Here is a 4,718-nt window from a genome sequence, read left to right as displayed (position 1 = left end):
CACGCGCTGACGGGGCGACGTGCTGCCTTCAGGGACCGCAGGACACCTTAAAGTAGTGCAGGTTGGGCGGAGGCGAGACACAACACAGCAAGAAAATGTAGTTACAAACAATACTCAGATACTTTACTGCAGTAAAAGTACCAATATAACGATGTAAAAATACTCCGTTACAAGTAAAAGTCCTGCATGAAAAACCCTCCTACAGTAAAAGTACATAAGTATTATGAGCTTGATGTAGTTAAAGTATTGCAGTAAAAGTACATAAGTATTATGAGCTTGATGTAGTTAAAGTATTGCAGTAAAAGTACATAAGTATTATGAGCTTGATGTAGTTAAAGTATTGCAGTAAAAGTAGTGGTTTGGTCCCTCTGACTGATATATTATTATATATGACATCATTAGATTATTAATAGTGAAGCATCAGTGTTAGAGCAGCATGTTACTGTTGTAGCTGCTGGAGGTGGAGCTAGTTTACACTACTTTATATACAGTTAGCTAGTTTAGTCCAGTGGTTCCCAACCTAGGGGTCGGGTCCCTCCAAAGGGTCAGCAGATAAATCTGAGGGGTGGTGAGATGATTAATGGGAGAGGAAAGAAGAAAAAACAAAGTTCTGATACACAAATCTGTTTTCAGTTTTTGGACTTTTTCTCTAATCTTTGATTTTTGCTGAAATATTGGATCATTTGAACATTTATTGAAATGAAAGCATGTGAGAAGTTTAGAGGGAAAAATCACTATTTGGTGGAGCTGTTAACAACTCATAGACATGTGAAATGTGACCCCGACTACACACTGCTTTTTGTAAGACGTCAAAAGACAAAAAGGTTGGAAACCACTGGTTTCATCTTTAACAATGTGTTGTATTTTAAAAGCTTGTTATATTATCCATTGTGTCAAATCTTCATCTGAAAAGTAACTAAAGCTGTCAAATAAATGTAGTGGAGTAGAAAGTACAATATTTCCCTCTGAAATCAGATGTTTGATTTTCTTTGGTATTATTATTATTATTATTATTATTGCTAAAATATTATTTTTGTATGTTTAATGTTGAAACTGATAATAATGATTCATGTCATTAATATTTCTTTTATTAAAGCAGATTTTACAGTATGAGACTTTTCAACATCAATAGTTTCTGTTTCTGATATTAAATATATAGATTATATTTAATCTATAAACTGAAACTTTTCTCAGAAATTCTAAAATTAAAAATAAATTTTGGTTTTTATTTCAAACCAGAAAATGTTTATGAGATCTGCGAGTTTACGAGCAGCACCTGAACACACCATCACACTCCTCATCATCATCATCTCCCGCGCGACCCCGTTTCCTCCTCTGTGGCGTGCCCCATCTCGTGTGCGCGCGTACGTGCACGTGTTTAAGTCAAAAGTTTTTGTTTTGCGGCTAAAAAGCTTTTAAAATGTTTGTTTCTGTTTCCGGAAATACAAAAAAAAATGTGTTTTGAATTTAATTGTTTTTATTGTTCAATATGTTTTGAAATAAAAAACAAAACAATGAATTGATCAGATATTATTATTATTATTATTATTAATCAGATTCTGCAGGTGAAGAACTCCTGATGTTACAGTAACACACTATATGGCCAAAAGTATGTGGACAGCCCTTCCACATACTTCCTGGTTCCTCTAATGTTTATATATTGAATATTAATGATAAATAGAGGAACTAAAGTGTTATCAGCATTAATTAATAAAGTAAGAAGTGATCCGCTGTGATTCTTTGACTCTCATAAAGAACAAATAAACAAAAACAAATGATGCTTTTTATATGCTGAAAGCTTATTCTGACATGTGTTCTGCAGGCTGCACCTGAAGGACTCTGTGGAGGTCTGCAGAGTCCACCTGAGACCTCGTAGACATGATGACACGTACAGGCAGCGCAGAGCGGCAGCCGATGATTGTTTTCATTATTGATTATTTTCTTCATTGATGGTTCAGTCCATGAAATGTCAGTTAACTGTGAAAAAAACAGTCATCGCCCTGATGACATCACGTCCGTCATCGTGAAGGACGTGAAAGACTTCACTGACAGTCTTTTCTCACACACACACACACACCTTTATTGGATATCAGTTATTGATCGGACGCTGCAGCTGATCAGACTCATCAACATCCCGCTTCAGGTGTCAGATCGACTCCAAAGATTAGATTTGACTTGTTGATGTAACATCTGGATTAAAAGGTCTGATTCATAGCAGAAGTTTCCTTCTTAAACAATCAATCGATTATCAAAATGTTGTTCAATCGATTAACCATCTCATCATTTTAGCCAATAATCATAACCTGTATTATTTATTTGTTCAGTAGCAAGCTAACACCAGCTAGCTCGCTAATGTCAGCTTGTTACCCAAGTTTGCTAAAGTGCAAACAAGCTAGCGATGCAGATCTGAGGTTTGAAAAATAATTTTCCCGCTCATTCTCCCGACAAATTTTTTTTTCATCCTTAGATTTATTTGAGCTAATACGGTAGCATGTAGCTAACCAACATCTGTCCTAACATAAATAATCTTTATTTGTACCACAAACCTCTCTAACTTTGTTCTGTAGCAAGCTAACACCAGTTAGCTAAGCTTGCTAATGAGCTAACAAGCTAGCAACACAGATCTAAGGTTTAAAAAATGATCTGCGTTACATAATTATTGATTTTCGCAACAGAATTTTGATTGTAGATTCTGTTTTACTTGTTTGTTCTTAGTTTTTCCTTCTTTGTATGGATAATATCACTATTATATCACTTTCTATGAGGCTGAAAATCCCCTTTGTGTTGGATAGAAAGTTTCCCTTCAACATAAACAATAATAATCCAGATTATTCCTACAGATTACAAGACTTTCTCATCATAACATGGATTGTTAAATAATAATGAAACACCTGGGAGGGACTGAGAGAAGTGAGACAAACAGGAAGCACCAATAATGTGGGAAATTGGCGGAATGCTCCTTTAAAAGCCTCATTTATGACCTGACAGGTGATGTTGTGAAAGAAAAGCTCGAACAGACATGAGTTGTAAAAACAAACCCATTGCTTCTTTATTAGTTAGTCATTTTACAGTAGTCACTCATACGTAGCTGCCTTGAGTTGGTCTTTTTGTCTCTTTTAATTTTTGTTCCAACTTCTTCCTCATTTTTTTTTTTCCATCAACACAACGGAAGAGTCATGGACAAAGTATAAAAAAAGAACAAAAAACAAACAAAAACAAACAAAAAAAAAAAACAGGATAAAATGCCCCTTTTCACAACAAAAATTACATTTGGCAAACGGTGAGGATGAAGGTGATGATGATGATGATCCAGTGCATCTTTAAAACATCAATAAAAACATGAGTTCAGTTTTTTACTAAGATAGAGACAGAAGGTGAGATAACGTGATTGGATAAGAGCTTTTTAGGGAGTCAGGAATTATCGTCCAATCAGATTTGATCTCCTCACTTGTTGCCGGGTAAATTTTGAAGCTGTGATACGCATCATCCCCACATTACAGTCACAGTAAAAAAACAAACTAAATCACAACAGAAAAAAACTAAAATATAAAAACTGACCCAATCAGACGTCAAGACGTTGATCTGGTGTGTTTATGGCACGACGAGAAGTTTGGCTGCAGATATTTAATATTTATCAGATAATACTTTGCATTTCCTGCTAATGTAGATGGATGTTGATGTATTCTATCACAGTCCTACAATACTTAATGATAAGAGGGCTGTAAATGATTGTTTTCATTATTGATTACTCGTTTTGTGGAAAAAATAAACAAACAAACAAAAAAAAAAAACGCTGCTCACAAGCTCTAAATGTTCCCAGTTTTGTCAGAAACAGCAGAGTTTCAGTTTATAAAGATATAAAACAGAAAAGCAGCAAATTAAAAAACATTCAAGAAGCTGCAACCAGAGAAACGTTTCTGCTTTACAGATGTAAACAATGAATCGATTATCAAAATGTTGTTCAATCGATTAACCATCTCATCATTTTAGCCAATAATCATAACCTGTATTATTTATTTGTTCAGTAGCAAGCTAACACCAGCTAGCTCGCTAATGTCAGCTTGTTACCCAAGTTTGCTAAAGCGCAAACAAGCTAGCAATGCAGATCTGAGGTTTGAAAAATAATTTTCCCGCTCATTCTCCCGACAAAATTTCTCATTTTTCATCCTTAGATTTATTTGAGCTAATACGGTAGCCTGTAGCTAACCAACATCTGTCCTAACATAAGTAATCTTTATTATTACCACAAAACTCTCTAACTTTGTTCTGTAGCAAGCTAACACCAGTTAGCTAAGCTTGCTAATGAGCTAACAAGCTAGCAACACAGATCTAAGGTTTAAAAAATGATCTGCGTTACATAATTATTGATTTTCGCAACAGAATTTTGATTGTAGATTCTGTTTTACTTGTTTGTTCTTAGTTTTTAGCTTTGTTGTGGAGAAATCAGTTAGCTAAAATGGAAATATGTAAAGCTCACATGGTAGCAGTTAGCTAACCAACATGAGACTCATTGTGACAATAATATTTTCTGGACTTAACCTCAAACCTCCATTGCTGATTCTGTAACAAGCTAGTTAGTTAGCAGCTGTTAGCTTGTTACTTAGGCTGGCTAATGTGCTAGCTCCTTACCAAAGCAGGTCTTAGCTGTGACAAATGAATACAGTTGTGAAGTGGGAGGAAATATTTCAGCCTCTCTGGTTCCTGCAGTTAAAATCTCG

Source organism: Thunnus albacares, chromosome 17 (assembly GCF_914725855.1).
Source record: "Thunnus albacares chromosome 17, fThuAlb1.1, whole genome shotgun sequence".
Taxonomy (NCBI): Eukaryota; Metazoa; Chordata; class Actinopteri; order Scombriformes; family Scombridae; genus Thunnus; species Thunnus albacares.
This window is presented reverse-complemented; position numbering follows the sequence as displayed.